Consider the following 19942-nt stretch of genomic DNA (forward strand, 5'->3'; position numbering starts at 1 on the left):
GCACATTATTTAACGCCTTTAAAAAAAAAACCCAATCAGTTATGGATGGATCGTCCACAGTAACCAGTATCTTATAAGTGAGGATATCTTCTTTTATCCTAAATTACGGTAGGTGGAGTTTTACATTTAGGATGTTGTAGTTCCTTTGAGCTCTGGTAGTCTGCGTGAATGTCAGACAGATCTTTCAGTTCCCCAAAAAAGTATCAAGCGCTTACACAGGTGTTTAAATCTTCCACCACAGGTGTAGATGCTCTGTACATCAAAGGACCAGGATCTTAGAATTCTATCAGGAAGAGTTCATTAATAAGGTGCATATTTAGAGAAAGCCTATTCCCAACTCCATTTAAGGATTTGTTTCCAAATGTTACTACAATATCATGTTAGGAAAGATACAAATTGGGCTGATGTAGACTGAATTTTCTGAGATGTAAGCTGTCTCTACTAGTGTATATCAATGTAAAGAATGATATTTGGACAAAGTCTTCAAGTCAGTCAAAAACGCTTGACACAAAATTTGGTACTTAATTTGCCTATTTCATTCTTAGTTGCTTATAACAACCTCTATTTGTTTTTATGTGATTTACCTGTATTTGTATATTCACATCTTTTTCCCAAATCAATCTCCTTCTGTCTTTCTAATTTAAAGGAAGATAGTTTCCTGTTATCTGTGGATTCTGGTATAAATATGAAGCAGATGTATGACATTAAGGGCCTTTTTTTTTTCCAGATATCTACTTGAAAAATACATGAATATATTTATGTATGCACTTACATTTGTATAGATCAAAGTATGTAGCTGAGTAACCTTTGCATATATGTATATGCAATGCAGTTAAACTTATTCACGGTTACTCAGTTACTTCACCAATGACTGCCTATAATTTAGACAGAATATGACAAAGTGTCAATTATATAAAAGCTTTGAGCAGATAAACAAATTACCACCCTATGTAGATTTCTACCCATGAAATTGCATTACCAAAGACAGTGATTTTTTTATTTTGGAGGATGGAGCTATGTTTTCTTTTGTCTCATTCAGCATCTTTACTGCACAAACAGAAGGTTTCAAAGCTTTTTTTCTTTAGTGATCCTGACATAAAGAGCAAACAAGATCCATATTTTGGTGAATGCATACTTTGAAGTCCCTGCTAATTTCTAAGTCATACCACTGTTTCTCTTTGGGGAGCAGTGAACTTGAGTGGAGGGGCAGAGAGACAGCTGGTGGGGCTTTATGGATTCTGACAGTAATCTTTGGTAAGGAGACAGACCCAAGTATCAGTTTTAGGAAAGTCCTGAGGTTTCAGAGAGACAACTCATTACTCAAGTGCTCTGCAAATATTACTGACTGTTATAAAAGACCACTCTGTTGTTTGTTAAATAATGAAATCCCTTCATGAATGGTTCAAAATGGAGGGTATGAAATAAAATACAGGGTGAAGCACAATTTTTAAAAGGATTTCTTATCCTTCAGGATATAAGGGAACATTGCCTTCAAACTCAACACACAATGCACGTGGATGGAATAAAATATGCAATTAGCCTGAAGTTAAAGGATTCTTTGACAAAATGTAACTTTGGCTATCTTAACTGGCTACTGTAGTTTGAAATCAGTTCTCAGTAAAAGTGGAAAGATGTTTTTCAAGAAATCCATACAAAAAGTTGAAGTGAAATCCTTAACTGAACAAACTTTTCTGTGCTGAAACTGTACGTATTAATTCTGTTATTTAAAAGGCTCCGCTTAAAGCCTGGAAGTCAGACATCATTAGCTGTGTAGGCTCTGATGTACAAGTCTTATCCCATCAGATCCTAATGGCTTATAAAGAACAAGGGAGGTATGTGTATGTTGTCTAGCTGGAGAAGTTGTTGAAAATTGAAGAGGAAGGGATTGAATATTTATTAAAGTCTCCGACCATCTTTGGAAAAAGGCATCTCAGTATTTTGTGATTTCTGTAGCAGCACAATGGAATCTTTATGATTCAAGGAAAAAAAAATTAAATCAAACAAGCCTATCGCTGGGAGATGAAACCTCAGTAGATGCATCATTTCTGAGCATAGTTCCCCATATAACATCAGCCTACTCAAAGCCTGAGGAAGCATTCACTTTCCTTTAGACCTTCATGATGGTAACTGGAAGTTTAATTAGGGTTACTTAGATCTACAGTTGGCCTGAACAAGAGATCTGCTCTGGATTGCAGCTGGCCTAACTACAGCGTTTAAAACAATGATATCACATGGAAACACATATGTAAAAGAACTATCATATAAAAGGCATTAATCCTGCACTGCAAGGTTGCTGTACCCCAGTATGGGGCAGAACATAAGACACCTACACACAGGAAGCTTCATGCTTCTTATCTATTACCTTACTTGTGTCATCTTGGCTATCAAAGGACTAGGGGAATATTAATGAAACTTTAAAGACGGATAGATAGATAGGTAGATAGATATAAAAACTAGTATGAAAACAAGAATTTCTCCTGAATTTATTTCATAATTCTGTTTTGTTTAATGCATTTAAATAAATGTTTCCTAGGTTCTCAATAAACGTAGCTCTGTATTTGGATAATAGTTTCAAGAATTAATGTTTTTCCTTTCAAAATAGAATAGTTGTCAGATAACTAAAATATCTTACATGACACATCACATTGGTACATTATGGGTCAGTCTATTTTGTATTTATCAGTGAATTTTCCAATAGAGTACTCTGCACCTCCTATCATTAAATGTGCAGGAAGTGGCTACTAAGGCAAGAATGAAAATGGCAATGTGAGTCTTGCTAATACTTATTCTTCAGTGTTTTCATTATTTGTTCATAAATAGATTGGTTCATCTTCAACTGATGCTCAAGACAGTATGTATACAGATTTTGGTATCGTGTTTTGAATAAGCACTGTCTTGTCTACAGTTACATGTATTTATAGCACAAAGTTTCACAGCTGGCAGAATACGATCCTTAAAGAATACTACATATTATTTAATTGTCATGGTCATTGGGAAATTCAAATGTAGACTAATTCATCTCAAAATTGAAAAAAAAAAACCAACACCACCACCACCAACCTATTTTTCTATCATTAAGTCAACTAGGTTTCATCTTTCAATGGTTAATTGCTACGGTGTGAACAACTACACCATGGTAGCCTCCTAGTGTTAGAGACTTACAGCTGTATCCTGCTGGGGCTGGTAGGACATTCTAGGAGACCAGAGTACTGCAGGGAAGTTTGTAGCCTGTAGCAAAACTTAAGTCTTGAAATACTGCTGAGCTGCACTCAGTTCAAATCAAAGGTTAGCTTCCACTTAAATTGCAAAGATATGCCACTGTCCCTTAATAATAAAACTTGCTCACAACTATAAAACAGCAACTACCTAACACTCTGCAGACCTTTCCTGGGCTTTCCCAATGGATTTTGGCAGGCACTTAGAAGGCTTCCCTGCAGGATACAACTTTGTATCATCATCTGTAGCACTGAAAGGCTATAATCAACTTCCGTGCCTTTTGATATCTATCAGGTTCAAGCCCTGAACAGCCACATATTTTCCTTTCAGCTTTTCATTTTGTATTTGCTGTAGTAACAGCTGTCAGCTGGGGGAAATAAATCCTAAATTACGTGTGTTGTGGAAAAGTCCATTAACCAATATTTCATTATGTTAAGTATTCTGCAGGCATTCCTGCCACAAAGAGCTTAATAATCTGTAAGTAAGTCTACAGGTGAGAGATGAATGAAGCAGACTTCAGGGAGTTAGCTTAAAAGTCAAACACACACCTTGACACAGTACTGATCAGGAACAACAACGGAAATAGTGTAATAACTGCAAAGCCATCCTTTTAGGGTGTCCATGGGAAACAACACATGCTATTCATATTTCAGTAGGCAGATGATTTGATACATTCATTTATAAAGGTAACTATATTTATTATCATAGTTTAATCCAGCAAGGTTAAGAGCAAAATTCAACTAAATAGCAAAATCAATATTTTTCTAGTGAAGTACATACTATCTATTTTAACTGATAACTACAGATGTACCTATTACCCTTCCTAAATCTTCGTTCGCGAAGTCAAGCCATGAATGAACCTATTATTCCACATTTTCAGTAAATGTTTGGTCTGTGTGTTATTGGTTAAATCCAGTAGTTAACACTCTACCATAATACAAGTTTATATTGGCTTTGTACTATGTTATTACCACTCTTGCAGTATTCTGTTCCTCTATCATATAAATGTAATCAGAATATACCAAACTGTGGAGTCTATTTACATAGATCAGTGTTTTGAGCAATGGCTGTATACAACTGTATATGTAAATGCCTGTCATAAAGGGGTTCTATATACTTCATTGGCTCACAGGCTACTATAAACTAAAGACTTAATTTTCTTTTTAGCACTTCCATTTCATTCAGGATGCTACTATGTTGTATAGTAAAGTTCCACATCTAAGGTAAACTTCAAACATTACTATTTAAAAAATCCTGCTTGAATTTCCCCATTTTTTGTCTTTATGATACACGAGGGTTGCTACTGTCTTCAGTAGGCACCTGAGGATAGGAAGTCCGGCATGGAGTTCAGCAGGAGAAACCAATCCTGGTGAGCCTCACAGGATGGTCTAAGTAAGAGATGAAGAGGAAGGACTCCTACCGGAAAGTCCAGCATGAGGAGATGACAGTCATTGTTTCAGTGGGACCAATGTGTTGCAAGTCATCAACGAATTAGTTAGGGTCAAGCTCAGTTGTCAGCCCATCAAAGTCACAAGCTCATTTGATCATCCTAAAGTCAGTGTGGGTTTCCTCCTGTCAAAAGACAGGATTCATTGTTCCAGAGCATGGGGTGGGTAGGAAAATCTGAGTAGCAATATATAGATTTCATGTTTCCCAACCTTGCAATGGTATTTGCCAGTGCTATAGTAGGTTATAACATCACCTTAATCACTACATTAATTTAATTAGGATTATCATTACATAGATGAAAATGTGTAGCACCATCAACTATTTAATGATGTAACAGCTGGTTCTGAACCTCTGGATGGCATTTGGCTTGTTTATATTTATTATGAATGGTTATTAATGCTAATTATTATCTAGAAAGAAAACCAGTAAATCAAGCAAGCATAATTCAAACAGACACTGGTTAATATTAAGGAATTATTTACCCTGCAACTGCTATGCTACTGCCAGTCAGAAGAATGCCAAAATTATTTAAAGGTATCATATTGTCTGCAGATGTTTTAAGTACACATTCACAGTTCCTTTCTTCCTGGAGCCTCTGTTTTGAGTAGAAACTTGAAGCTGCGATTCCCACACGCTAACAGCTGGAGCCTTAACTAAAGCATTAAATATCCTAAGACTCCCAACGCTAAAAAGCATTAACAAATCTAAACTAAATCAATGTTGGCTCAGGAATAAGCCAGAGGTTTTACTAATTTGTGATTTAAAACCTCCAAAACAAATACAGAGATAGGAAAAAAAAAACCCAAACCTGTCACAAAGGGCTCCCCTGCTCCACTAGTCAATTTTCCCTCTTTGCAGGCTTTAGGAAGCAAAGCAGAGATTACTAAGGTTCTTTACTATGGTTTTTATAAAGTACTTTTTCATTAAGTAAATCATTCTTGAACCAAAAGGTAAGATGTTTGTATGACAGCAAGCAGATCAGCTAACTGTATTCTACTAAATGCTACTGTACAAAGCAAGAACCAGGTTAAGACAGTACTGTGGATAGACCTTTGAGCAGCTATTCCAGAGATCTTAGTATTATTCCTGTTTCACTTGCTCAGCAGGGTGAATGATTCTGGGAAAGTCATGTCAGTGAGTCCCTACCTGTAAAACAGGGCCATCAAATTCATTTCCAATTAAGTTCAAAAGCTAAATCTCACCTGGCATGATAGTAAGAAAGAATTACAGTGCCAATATATACATCTCATGCTGTAATAAAAGTGACATAAGATTATTCTAGAGTAATATAAATTACACCTTCTGTGCCTTTTACTTAGAGCAAAAACAGAGGGAAATTTCCCCATACCACTGAAAACACAAAGTAAAACCCTTTAGCATTACATAAAAAAAACCAAGCCAAAAAAAACAACAAAACAAAACACAAAATCAAAAAAAAAGTGCAAGTCTTTCATCAAGAAAGCAGGCAGTTATTTACCAGGAATGATGAATTCTGCCACTAACAACCTTCATAATATTGGAATCAGAAATGCTATGCAAATCTGTGTTCACTAGGAAGAGTTTCCCTCCAGTGCTCATTTTTATGCCTCTGATGCAGCACTGAGGGTGGAATTTCTAGTCACCAGCAGAATTCCTTTCCTTTCTAGCATCCAGCATGCAACAGCTCTTATCTCCTGGGCCGTAATACATCAAATACTTCTACATAATTAAAGCCACACTGATTGACTGGCTAAGAATATCACAGAGATGTTTCTTTTTAAAGCTGCCTTATCTCTAATCAAGAGTTGTCTGCCAGTAACACAAGATTTTGTGCCTAAAGGACATTACACACACACATATATATATATGCACACACACACACACATACATACATATAAAATATAGCATTCCTTTCTCCTCCACAACCCAACAACAAAAAGAACGTATAATCACTCTGTAGTGTTAAATCAGTCTACGGAGGACGGCAAGAGGCACTTATTCAAGTAGACAAGATGCACATTTTCATTAAGTATTTAAACTTAAATTATATTCCTCCCCTGATATAAACCTTTATTGCACTACCAAACAGAACCTTTCCATATTTCATTGTTTTGTTCCTCTCTGAGATTTGTTATTACAGTTTATTTAGGAAAGAAAAATCAGTAGAGGCCAAAAATACACAAAATATTGGTAACAAGGCTTATGTCTTGTCAGGTTATTTTATACTTTAATGTACTATTAACAGTTTATGCTTTTTAAATACAAATCTATTAAGGGTTAATTTAAATCTCAAGGCAAGTAATTTTGGTAGCATGGCAACAACATGCTATGCTGCATAGTAAGAATACAGAACCAAGGCAAGTTTGCTTCTTTCCCATAATGGATCAGTTTAGAAGAGTAAAATCAGAGAATGGTTTGGGTTAGAAGGGACCTTTGTGTTTTTTTGTGATTGCCTTTATGACTATTCCTACATTAGTAGTTGTAGCGGTCTTTGAAACTCCAGACAGCACAGCAACCCTGTGAAAACTGATGGAGGCAGGATGGCCATCCTTAATAGACAGTAAAGCTACAGGTTAGAACAAACAAATGAAAAAACACATATGCTTAATTACAGTGTTTAATACAAAACTTCATTCCCAGGAGAGATTCAATACAGATCTGAGGAGTGTAGCTGCTCTGAAGTAATCTTACTTCTGAACAAGAAACAAGCAATCTGACCTCCATGCACCCTCCCTGATGCATTGAAAAGGGATCTCTCTTGGCTTTTACAGTACAAGGCCTATTTTAAGATTTGACTAAACCAAAAGTGTGCCCTTGGCCTTGCACTGGAATGATATTTTTGTGGTATCAATGATTCTAGAAAGTAATTTCAGTTTTTTCATGCAACTTCACTCCTGGTGATAGGGGAAAATAAAATAAAACTAAAATTCTATGTCATTCCAGAACAGAGTCTGGTCTGTGCAACACTTTTTCACTTCAGTTGCTTCAGTAACCAAGCACTCAGGAATATATTACCATATAGAACAAAGAAAAGCCAAACTTACTTAGCAGTTCTGAGATTCCCTTGAAAGACAGACTAGCCACTGAAGTGCAGCAGACGATCTTCTGATTTTGAAGGGCACGGTGGGTGACAGAAAGTTCACCCAAGTACCGTTGTTTCTGTCAGGTGCATGAAGGCAGTAAGTATGCAGAGGGATGTGTGGCAATCTTACTTCCTTTATGATTCTTTCTGTCACATAAAGATCAGCTATTTCACTGGACCTACACTCTGAATGTCAAACACAGCTACTCCTCTGGGAGGTTCTTAAAATACTGTTTGGATAGGTGCTGTCCTTGTGGAACTTGGGCTTCTCACTCTGCTACAGCTTGTAGCAAGGCGGGGGGGGGGGGGGAATGCTGTTTGGAAATGCTGTTTAGAAATGCTTGTCTAAATGTTTTTGGAATAATGGAACACCAAAAAGACAGACACACAGCCTGAATTTTTTGTTTCTTGGTAGTTATCTTGCTTTGTTGCAGATAAGACACTGATGACTTCATAGTCTTGTGTTTCATGTAATTTGAGGCAGGTATCACCTTGATTTTGAAATTGTAGCTAACGTTTTATCCAGGCTCCCTATTCTACCTAAATATTCACTCTTTTGGAGCCTACACTTCCAAATTTCCTGTCACTTCCTCTTTCTCCTCAGGGAATTTTCACATATAGACATACTACTATCACCACCACCAATACAGATGTCTTGTTTCTTCTCCTCTTTTCCTTCCTTCTTCCCATGTTCTCTTGATTTCCTATATGCTAGTTTTATTTATGTAATCAGTTCAGAACTTCTAAAGCAAGTCAGCACCTTAGATCTCTTCCTGAGCTTTCTCCAAGTTTTATTACCACAGTAATAAAACACTGTCTGCACTGTCACAAATGCTTTGTGACAGCAAGAGCTGGTTCCACCTGTTTTTTTGGTACATTTTGTTTCTTCCCTTAGTATGAAATGCTGTAATGACTTAATCTTCCCTGTGATTAAGGATTCTTGGGTGCTACAGGATCACTTCACATGAGACCAGTGGCCTCTTGCATGCAGGAGTCTTAAGGAGAACCATCCAGATGCCCTTAAGAGGTCTGTCCATGTGATTCTCCCACAAATGGGCACAGTATGTATGTGGACAATTGGGGTGACATTGTCACCGCTGTTTCTTGCTAGTTTGTAGAGCAGCTGAGGTTTACATCAACTGTTAAAATCTGAAGATACGTAAGGTCTTCTGCATTTATTCCCGTGCTTCCTTCTTCGGCAGCTTATCCAGACCAACAAACCACAGAGTAATCCCAGGGGATCATTCTGTTGTCATTCCTAAAATCTCAGAAGAATGAATCGCATTCTATGGACTCAGGCCCTTAACACTTTGAGATGGAACGATAAAAGTCTATACGTAAGAATGTGAATTCTCCATCTCTGATTATCTGCTGAAATATGAATTTTCTGTTTGATTTTCACTGGAATTAACTATCTCACTAAATCCCCTGGAGAACACTGCAGTGTCACGCTAAGATAATCACTTGGCTGTCACTCACAACAAATTCAAAGTGGAACAATGGAAAAGCAGATGTCTCTTATACAGTCAGTGCAAGAAAAATACCTTACTGGGGAAAATGGAAATGAAACCAGAAGCCTATGCTCCTCTATTAGACAACATCACTTGGCATTCTGGACTAGAGTGGTCGACCATCTAGGGTCTGCGTTCCCACCAGAACAGTGTTACCACTCATGGTTAGTGTTATAAAGCTATTACACTGGGTGGTCAGCTATTTGTTTGTTTGAAGAAGATGTTGCTATGCTCCTGGCAGTAAAAAGGAACTTGCCTGCTATGATAACATTACAAAATCTTAGCAAAATCTATCTACTGTACTCAGGTGAAAGAATTTCACTGAATTCTTCAAGGATTGGATCCTTAACACACAAAGATAGATGACACAAAAAAGAAAAACTGGCAAGGTCAGGCCTTGCTCTTGTAGAAGCATTTTATGAATGAAACCAGCAGATTTCACTCTTTGAAATGACCAGGGTTACTATACAATTGACTTGGGAAGAGGAGCTTCTGCAAAGGTTGTAGTTGACAAGGGGTCAGGAGGAAGAAGGAGAGAGGTGGTATCTCATCAAGTAAAAGGAAAGACAGAAGTCTGGAAATAATGCTAGCTGATGATATGCCCACAAATATTCCTAACATCAGTGTACAAGATGACGTTCTAAAACTACTTCATTCAATTAATAGAATGTAGATATTCAACCTGCCTTTTAAGTAATAAAACAATAGCAAGTTATTCCTGTGTGGCTGAATCTTCACTCCTAAGTCTGTAATTAGAAGGGCTATTTTCTGAAGGAAACATCATCTTAATACTTCAAACCAGAAAACCATCCCAAGACACTCTTCTGTGCAGCTTCCACTGGTAGTCCAGGAGGGTATCAGCAGATGTCTGCATTGCAGAAGCACTGGTATTTCAAAATCCTCATTTAGACTCCAAACCTCACACTAATGATAGTTGACGTATTTCTCTATTGCAAGACTTTTTGTACACCTTTTTGCCAACTTAGCATTCCTCTTCATTTACTTCTATTTCAAAAGAAAATAATCCCTTCCTGCATACTTCAGAGTGTGCATCTTCAGCAGTATTTCATGCAACCTTATTGAGAACAATAACCTCTTCCTTGTTGTCCCTACCTACAGGGTTTCTAGTTCCCTATCTTTTATGTAGGTGGAAGTACCTATTAATCCCAGAGTTTTCTGTACCAGTCTGCTCAGCTCTAACTTACTCCTCTTGAAGTGCAAGTCACCTTCCTCTGCTGCAGCAGGTGAATGAAGACAGTAAGTACTGCAATGAAAAAGGAGAGGAATGTCATGTATTCAAATAACAGTGCCTTTACCTACCAGCATCAGAAACAACTCATTCTATACGTGTTTTTACCAGTTGTGCAAGACCTTTCTTCTAGAAAAAAAGTATCATTAGCCAAGATGAAACTTAAGTTCAGACAAAGCTGAGCACTGGAATGAAAGCCTTCTTCTCATGGATGCCATGATTAACCCTAAGAGCTGCATGTTCAGCTCCTGAAGGCAGCATAAGCCTAAAACACTGAACACTGCAAGAAGCACATGATGGTTTTCACACAGCCCTCATGGGAAAATGGGTCCTCAGAGAGAAAAATAAAAAAAATAAAAATCTTGCATTTCAATGTTTTCTCCAGTAGACGGAAAGCATTTGCAAGCATCCAAAGCACTTATAATGAACTCAGTGATTGCATGTTTTGAGGAGTGTCTAAAAACTAATGAATTCTGATTCTGCTTTCATCTCTTCCTCTTAACTTGTGAAGTGCATGTGACTGCACCAGTGCTTTACTTTCTCCAGCCATAGGAACTGCCATTATGTCTCTTGCAATAATGTTGAAAGGCAACATTTTGGAGTGCCAAAAGATATTATGTAGAAAGCTTCTTGATGTCAAACTGTTCTTCCTTTTATCTACATTAAAATAAAAATATTTCAAGCAAATCTTTCTTCCTTGGGAGGCTTATAAAAAGTATTAACTTGTACCAATAGTAATGTAGTATTACACACGTAACAGAGGCCAGTGTATCATACTGATATTATATTCCATCTTTGCTGAGACGCATGGATTATCCCTAGAATGGAAGCTCTAGTTTGTTCTTAAAAACCACACCTGACTTCTGGAAACACATCTGCTTCTTGTATCACATATGGATAGGCACAAACATAAAACTGTTCATAGGACTGTAGAATAATTCAGGTTGGAAAGAATGTCAGAGGTCTCTCACCCAATATCGTGCTCAAACCAGGGTCATCAGTGAGGCCCGATCAGGTTACTCAGAGCATTATCCAGTCTGGCCTAAAAACTCCAGTTCATTAATATCTTCCTTGTACCGGGGGGGGCGGCAAAACTGGACACAGTATTCTATTTGGGGTCTACTGAATGATGACTAGAGGAGGATAATTACTGCCCTTGATCTACTGGCTGCATTCGTGTTCATACAGACCAAGATTCTCCTGCCTATCTTTGTTGCCAGGGTACATGGCTGGTTCACATGCAGCTTACTTTCCGCCAGGGTCTCTGGGCTTTCTTGGCAGGTTGCTCCCCGGCCTTTATGGTTGCAGTGACTTAAAGCATGAAAGAATCACCTTGTTTGTTTAAACAGATTACAAGGGGAATGGGTATAAAAAGTCTGCAAAAGCACTTAAAACCTGATGTGTTGAAAGGCTACAACCAAGTTAAACTGGATGAGGTTTAAATTGTGGCATTTTCACAAATTATTTCTTAGCAAATGTTCTTATCACAACAGCTAGAGAGATGGTAAAATTATGCTTCTTGAAGTGATTTCTCATGTTCACAGCCTTAAGCAAAGGTCACTTTTCAAAGACCTAGATCTTGTTTAAATTCATGTCTAGTCTCCAACCTGAGCTGGCATTGACCAAATAACTGCATAAAAAAGTGCTTTTCGGGATTCCTCCTTAGAATCATAAGACTGACCAGAAGAACTGAACACCTATGGCCTTTTCAATAACAGTTTTCCTTTAAGATCAGAGAATCAAGGGGAAGCAATAATGCAGCTGCTGATTAGAGGCAACACTGCAATTTTAAAAATAGCTTTAGATATTTCCAAGTGCAGATAAGGGCTAAACTACCAGAGAATTTAGGTTCAGGAAGCCTGACAATCAAGGTTTATAAGGACAAGTCTGCAGCCTGAAATCCTATGAGCCCAAAGTGGAGTATGGACACCAGCTTCACCTTTAGTACTTTAGTATTCATAGAACGACATATAGAAAGAAAATCTTTCATGCTTGTCTGTCCCATATGGAGGAGAACATGGACTATGCAGAGATAAATTGACCTGGGCCCAACCTTATGCTGTAACATAAACTTCAGCCTTATGCTTTCCAACACAGAGATAACCAGCATAAACACTGTATTTTTACTTAAGTAGCAATAAAGAATTACATTGGAATTCCTCTCCTTTAAAATTACGTGTAAATACCACACAGTCACATAAAACTAAAGTAGAAGTTGTTTCTGTTTTCAGTTCTGCTGGTTAAGCAATGAGCGATTCTTGGGCAAGGGGAATAATACATGAAATACCTTTTCTGCAAACAGATTTTCCAGCCCCTTCATGGTGGCCTTGATCAGGTAATACAACTGAAACACTACTTGCATTTTTGTACCCAAACTGGTCACAGTAATTTAAGACTTCTCTTAAACATCTCTGCAATGGACGTTATCTCTCTACTATGAATGTTGTATGACCTCTTGTTTTTACTTGTTGTATGCCCTCACTATCATGCAACAGTCATCATCAAAATGACATTGAGGATGCAAAGTATGTAAATCTGAAAGCACAGGCTGCTAGTTGAGGCAGAATAAGCCAGCCTTTGCCTTTCCAAGACGCAGCTCCAAATGCAGTATTCCCTTCCTCTTCCCCACCCCCATGCCTTTTGTTATGGCAATACAAAACCCCCCACATATTCAAAAGCTGTTCAAAAAGGGCAAACCAGACCAAGCTGTAGTGTCTCATGCTACCTTATCCCAACAAAAATCAAGTATTCTTAACTGAGCAGCTTTTTCCCTCTGGATCTCATGATGAAGGGAACGGGAAAAAGAGTGGATCGAAAGCTCTGATCCATTTGCTACACTGGAGGCATGAAATCAGAAACATGCAAACTCTTGGCGGTGCTGCATTAGGCGAGGGCTCCTCTCGCATTTATTTTGAATCTATTAAGGCAAACAGACTCTTAAGCCTCCCGCCCTCCCACAGAACACCGGCATTGTGCACGCGGTGCATTGTCGGTCCCTGCATTACCGAGGACAGGCGCTGAGGCAGGGCCGGGGTGAGGCCGTCGGGATGGCGGGCAGGGCCGAGCGCTAGCTGATGGCGAGCCGGCAGCGGAGGCGCCCGCCGCCCTCAGCGGCAGCCCGGCTCCGGTGGTCGCTGCCAGCTCCCCAGCGGCTGACAGGAGGCGGTGCCGCCCCGCCGGAGCAGAGGGGCAGCTCCGCGACAGCGAGGACTTGTGGGCGTGCGGTACCCTGTGCACCTGAGTCCCCTCGCCACCGACCGCGACCACCCCGGCGGCGCCACCATGCCGGAGGGGCTCTCGTTCACCCCGATCCCTGTACCCTTGCGGGCCGCTCGGTTGCCAGGGGATGTGGATGGCCAGGGGATGTGGATGGAGGTGCGGTAGCGGCGAGGACAGCCCCTCGCGGCGGCAGCCCCCAGACCCGATTTCGAGGGGAGCAACGACCGCTGTCGTGACGCCCCCTCAGCGCCTCCCAGGCCACAAGGGCTCCCCGCGCCCCTGAGGGGACCCACAGCGATGCTGCCGCCCCACCCCCGGCGGAGCCGCCGGTCCCTCCGACGGCACTGGCCGCCGGTGCCCTGGCCTGCGTCCCCGTTCCTTACCCCTGCTGATAGCGGTGGAGCCGGTGCCCACCCTGAGGCGCAGCGGCGGGGAAGAGGGGACAGCCGCAGTCGGTCTTTTGTGTGCCTGCCTCAGCACCACACACCAAGGAGACTGGTGGGCCCGGGAAGCTGCGTGTGAGAATACCGCCGGCCGCCCGGGAACCTGCATGGCGCATAGCCCGACCGCCGCGGCTCTTCGAGGGGCCGTGCTGGCGGGACGCGGCGGGAAGCTCGTCTCTCCCGGCCCGCTGCCCTCACGCCCGGTTGCCCCCGGCCTGCGTGCCAGTCTCCGTGCTCCGGAGCGCGGGCGTCGCTCCCCGCTCACAGGGTCCTGCTCGGCCTGCGCCCACCGGGGGTGGAAGAGGCTACGGCAGAACTCCTTGAGGTGCCTGGCAGAGGTGAGGTGATTCCGGGTCCGCTCCCGAGTTTCTCACAAAATGGCACAAATGTGGGTGGCTCGGTTATGTGGGCTAACCTGTCAAGTATGGTCTTCCACGGGTACTGAAGGCTGGAGGAGCTAGTTTCATACCTGCCCCGTGAGGAGCTTGCCCAGATAAAGGTGCTGAGGAGGCCACCCTGGAAGAAGCCTGTACCCCACAGGGGCTCAGCTTTGGTGGTGGGCCACAGTGTGTGTTGTTTTCTGTGGCTGTTCTACGCGGTTTTCCTGTGGAGCGCATTCCTGAATGCCAGCTGTGTAATCCTGCTGGTTAATGACCTCAGGGGTTCCCTGTTGCCTGAGGTGCTTCAGTCCAACAAAAATCAAACTACACACCAACGTTTTGAACATTTTAGCAGAGGACTACACTGAATTTAGTCGCATTCCATTATATAGCCAGATTTATGAGATCAAATAATAATTTTTATGCACTTATACAGATAATACGTAGATCCCCTCTCAAGAGTAAAAGTGGAAGATGTAGTATTTAAAAGTCCACTGAAAAGGGGTTCTCCAAGAACATTTCTTACAGTGAATGATAAGCATAGTTGGTTCCTCAGGCCCTTTATTTATAGAAACTACTAGATCTTTCTATGCAGGTAGGTGATGGTGATTATGTTGTATCTGAAGAAACATATGTGTGATCAAGTGCTCATAGGCTAATTATGGCAGGACTTGTTTGTAAATACGCAAATTTGAGACTTGTAGCGATTCTTGAATGACAGCAAAAATGAAAAGCTGTCCTAATGTAATTATGTTGCATTCTAATCAGCTAGATATCAATGTTCACTATAATAGCTGTGTGTCCAGCTTGGTGTGCTTTTGTTTGCCTTGGGGTACCTATACCAGTTGCTTAGCACTGAGTCAAATTCCATGCACATGCAAAGGCCGTTCATGGCAACACCATTTTGTGGTGGTTTTTCATTTTATTATTATGCATGGGGTTTATTCAGTTGTTAAAATTTCTATTAAGATTCACTATGTACAGAGTAGCTATTTGCTACTAAGGGGTTATTTCTGTCATGGTTTTCTATGGTGACTTTTCTCATCTGTCCCCTTCAATATCCTAATTACTTGGGTGATTTTGGTTCTCTTTTGAAGATAGAAAACTGAAACATTACATAAATGGTTATGCATGCATGTTTTACACAGAACTAATGGAAATTATATGTAATCTGTAGGTTTGTTTAAACATTTGACAAAACCTGTTTTAATTCATACTATCAATTCTCAGAATTAAATTAGAATCATAGAATAATTAGGGTTGGAAAGGACCTTAAGATCATCTAGTTCCAACCCCCCTGACATGGGCACTAAAGCATGTCAACTAAGGCTTTGTCCAACCTGGCCTTGAACACTGCCAGGGATGGAGCATTCACAACCTCCCTGGGCAACCCATTCCAGGGCCTCACCACCCTTACAGTAAAGAATTTCTTCTTTATACCTAATCTAAACTTCCACTATTTAAGTTTTAACCTGTTACCCTTGTCCTAGCACTACAGTCCCTATTGAACAGTTCATCCTCACCACCCCTATATGCCCCCTTCAGATACTGGAAGGCTGCTATGATGTCTCCACACAGCCTTCTCTTCACGCTGAACAGCCCCAGCTTTCTCAGCCAATCTTCATACTGCTCCAGTCCCCTGACCATCCTTGTGGCCCTCCTCTGGACTTGTTCCAACAGTTCCATGTCCTTTTTATGTTGAGGACACCAGAACTGCACACAATACTCCAAGCAAGGTGTCACAAGAGTAGAGTAGAGGGGCAGGATCACCTCCTTCGACATGCTGGTCATGCTTATTTTGATGCAGCCCAGGATACAGTTGGCTTTCTGGGCTGTGAGCGCACAGTGAAGCTGGCTCATGTTCATTTTCTCATCAATCAACACTCTCAAGTCCTTCTCCGCAGGGCTGCTCCTCTGAATCTCTTCTCTGCCCAGCCTGTGCCTGGGATTGCTCTGACCCAGGTGTAAGACCTTGCACTTGGCATGGTTAAACTTCATAAGGTTGGCATCAGCCCACCTCACAAGCATGTCAAGGTCCCTCTGGATGGCATTCCTTCCCTCCAGTGTATCAACTGAACCACACAGCTTGGTGTCATCAGCAAACTTGCTGAGGGCGGACTCAATCCCACTGTCCATGTCACCAACAAAGATGTTGAACAAGACCGGCTCCAACACCTGAGAGACACCACTCAATACTGGTCTCAAATAGGACACTGAGCTGTTGACTACAACTCTTTGCGTGCAGCCATCCACTTGATGAAATAGCCTCATATGCATAAGGAAGTTTTTGCTTTCTCAATCAATATACCAAAGGCAGTTTGATAGGGCATATATGAGTTTTCTTTTTAGGTTTTCTTTTTGAAGTTACTGCAGCTGCAAGCATTGAACTACAACTGACCCCTCAAAGACTGCAGGGGTCCCAAACGAAGTGGGATATATTTTTTAAGTTCTGAAATTAGAGTTCCTAACAAATGTTCTCCCTCCACCTCATTTTGGATATGGTGACTGAGACAGATATAGAAGATTACATACCAAATTGGAAGGTAAAAATACAGTGCAATGGTCCAAACTATTAGTTACCTTTCTGTCTCTTGTGCCACCCAGCACTCTTATGAAAAGCACCAGGGATACCATTTTAGGGATTTCTTCTGTTTCACAGTCTAATAATTTGGCCAACATGAGAACTGCTTTGTTAAAAGACTCAAGTATTTATTGACAAAATTAACTCTGTTTCTCTTAATTAAGGGTTCTTGAACCCAAAAGAAAACCATGTCAGATCACTACAGGAAGAATTTCTTGTAAGGAAGGAATCAAATGAAATGCCAAGGAAATCGTTCAGAGCATCTCCTGTAAGTACCTCAACTAGATATTGAAAACATCTCCATGTTTCCTAATCTTTCTATGAGACTTCCTTGGTCACACTAACTTCCATTCATTTATCTTAGCAAAAAATTCCAAATCCAAGGACTGTCATTAACAGTCAGCAATGCTTCTGCATGTGCATTAAGAAAATAAACTCTAATCTCAGCATTAAATACGAGTATTATGCACCCAGGAACTGGTCTGCAGAAGCAAGTGCCATCCTCAGTTCCTCTTGTAATTCATTCACAGCTTTTTTAATTTATAGGCTGTGTTAACTGTATTAAGCCACTGTAGCTGCGGCACCATGATAAAGTACATTCTTCCAAAACTTGTGATAAATTGGGTAAATGTGATAATAATGAAAGCAATTGAATTCAGAATGGTTGAATTCAGTGGGTTTGTTTTGGTTTTGGTTTGTTTTTTACTTGAGGTGAATTAATTGCAGTATAAGTGCAACTGAACCAGAGGTTTTGCAAAACTGTGAGGTTAGCTTTTAAAAGGCATGTAATTAGCTTTCTGAGTTTGCTTCTAGGTTTGTCTCATCATACAGAATGGGATTCATTCTGCAGCCAGTTGTCCTCCTCCCACCTAGGAGCATCTTGAGGGTTGCATAAAGTAAAAAAAGACATCTTGCATGATTTAATTATGAGCCCTTTAGCTGCTGCATAATGTTGATGGAGTCCAGAAAAATGTGTCTTGTCTGCCTTTGGCAGCATAAAATGGGAACATGCTTGTGCTCAGAAGGGAAAAAAGACACATGGAAAGACCGGAATAGGGAACGTGCACTTGACAAATGACTCGTGCGTGAGAAAATTAACTGGCAAAATATTGACAGTTCATCTTCTGAAAACCTGACATTGTCAGAAAAAAAGGTTTCATGTACCTGTTGGGAAGAAGCAAAAACCCCCAAACCAAAACACAAAAACACCATCAAAAAAACAACCAACCAACCAACCAAACCAACAAAGAACCAAGTACCCGTTGTCAAACTGCCTTCCAAGCTAATCAGGCTCCAGTTATCTGAATCACTTGTTCATGCCAGAAGCTGTATACTGATGCAACAGGGGTATATCACTAAGTGTCTCTCCACTGGAACACTGCCACAAATCATGGTTCTCTATTGCTCCAGTTTCCATCCCCGAATTTAACTGATGTTACTCCCCTCTTACAATCATGGCAGTGACCAAGGGTAAGGCCCATATATCAAATGCCCCCAATCATTTAGAAAGTCAGAGCAAAGAATGACTTGTGAAGGCTGTTGTGTTTAAGGTGAAGGACTGTAAGTTTTTTAGGGGCTGATCCTGTTCCCACTGAAGTCTATGGGAGTTAGGTTTATGAACAGGAAGCTTCTCTCAATGCATCTTAGCTATCTTCAGATTCTTCAGCTGTCAGTTCTCTTGGCTGTTCCTTCCAAGTCTATGGCTTCAGAGGTGAAAATTCTCATGCATTGTAGTACATACCCAGACAAATAATGGGATCTGATCCCACCAAATGGTATGAACTTGTAGTAAGCATGCCCCAGTTTTAGGTATTGATTAATTTTGCAGACCTAAACCCTTTTTTGGGGGGGCTGGTTTTTATTAGTATCTTGACTTCCACCTTAGGAAGAGTTAGATGAAATTTATGGAACTATGAGTGAGATAGAAGCCTGACTTAGTTATGGTGAGCAGAATACATTAGCTGAGTCAGTGCTAAGTAATCCCACTGCAGTCAGGAAAAAGCATTACAAGTCTCTTTCTATTAATAAAACGGGGAGCACAAGGAAGCAAGTAAAGTAAGTATTGTTTACTCAAAATATCCATTCCCTCATAGTATATCAAGTATACTGTGAGTGTATTGATACACATTATACACAAATTTCCACATCCTTCAGACAGGACAAAGAAATGGAGTATGACCTAGGGAGAACTGCCCTGTTTTCTGTTGCATGAAATTAAGGGTATTAGGTTCAAAGACTTGTGTTCAATTATCTTGACATGTAACTAGTGAGGCTTCTAATCTTGGCATTCCTATGAATTTTTTGCAGAAAAGATGCCTCCCCATCTCTGAAAGAACAGAAAGTGAAAAGCAGGTTTACTGGTAGAATGTCTCCTAGAATGGCAGAATCATATTTCAGGAATATCAAGTCACCCTGCTTTTCCATCATGAGCCTTAAGATTTCTAAATTCAAACAATTTAAAATTTAGATCACAAACTAGATCACAAACTACCTTCTAAACAGTGATTTGATGAAAAGCAGGAACCCTGTGAAAAACTTTGTATTTTTCTTAAAATATGGCAGAATGAGTATTTGTTTTGAGTACAAAACTATCTTTAAAAAACGGATGGCTTTGTCGAGATTTTTTCAGAAGTAAAATTCATGAGGGAGCATCAATGTCTTTTAAGCCCTGTTTAAATTTCAGGTCAACATTATAGTTGTGTTTTATTGTAGCAGATATAATGCAGAACAGAAATAATTTCATTCCCATTAAGTAAAAATTCTCTTAGACTAAAATGAACTTCGTATCAACCTGAAGCTATTAACTGTATATGCAGAAATGCAGGAAAATATA

The 19942-nt window shown here is 40.3% G+C and overlaps 1 protein-coding gene across 4 annotated transcripts in view; it reads right to left on the bottom strand.

The window, feature by feature from the left end:
• The window catches only part of APBA2 (amyloid beta precursor protein binding family A member 2), an 84991-nt gene extending 70710 nt beyond the window's left edge, over positions 1–14281 (bottom strand). Inside the window, exon 1 of one of the 4 annotated variants that reach the window (XM_061347549.1) lies at positions 14089–14281. The gene's annotated coding sequence lies outside the window, so the exon portion shown is untranslated. The remainder of the gene's footprint in view (positions 1–14088) is intronic. The other 3 variants (XM_061347548.1, XM_061347546.1, XM_061347550.1) reach the window with 3 other exon arrangements.
• Positions 14282–19942: the final 5661 nt, after the last annotated feature.

Source organism: Neopsephotus bourkii, unplaced genomic scaffold (assembly GCF_033783945.1).
Source record: "Neopsephotus bourkii isolate Nb327-2 ecotype Australia unplaced genomic scaffold, CSIRO-AGI_Nbou_v1 NB_318, whole genome shotgun sequence".
In the NCBI taxonomy this organism is placed as follows: domain Eukaryota; kingdom Metazoa; phylum Chordata; class Aves; order Psittaciformes; family Psittacidae; genus Neopsephotus; species Neopsephotus bourkii.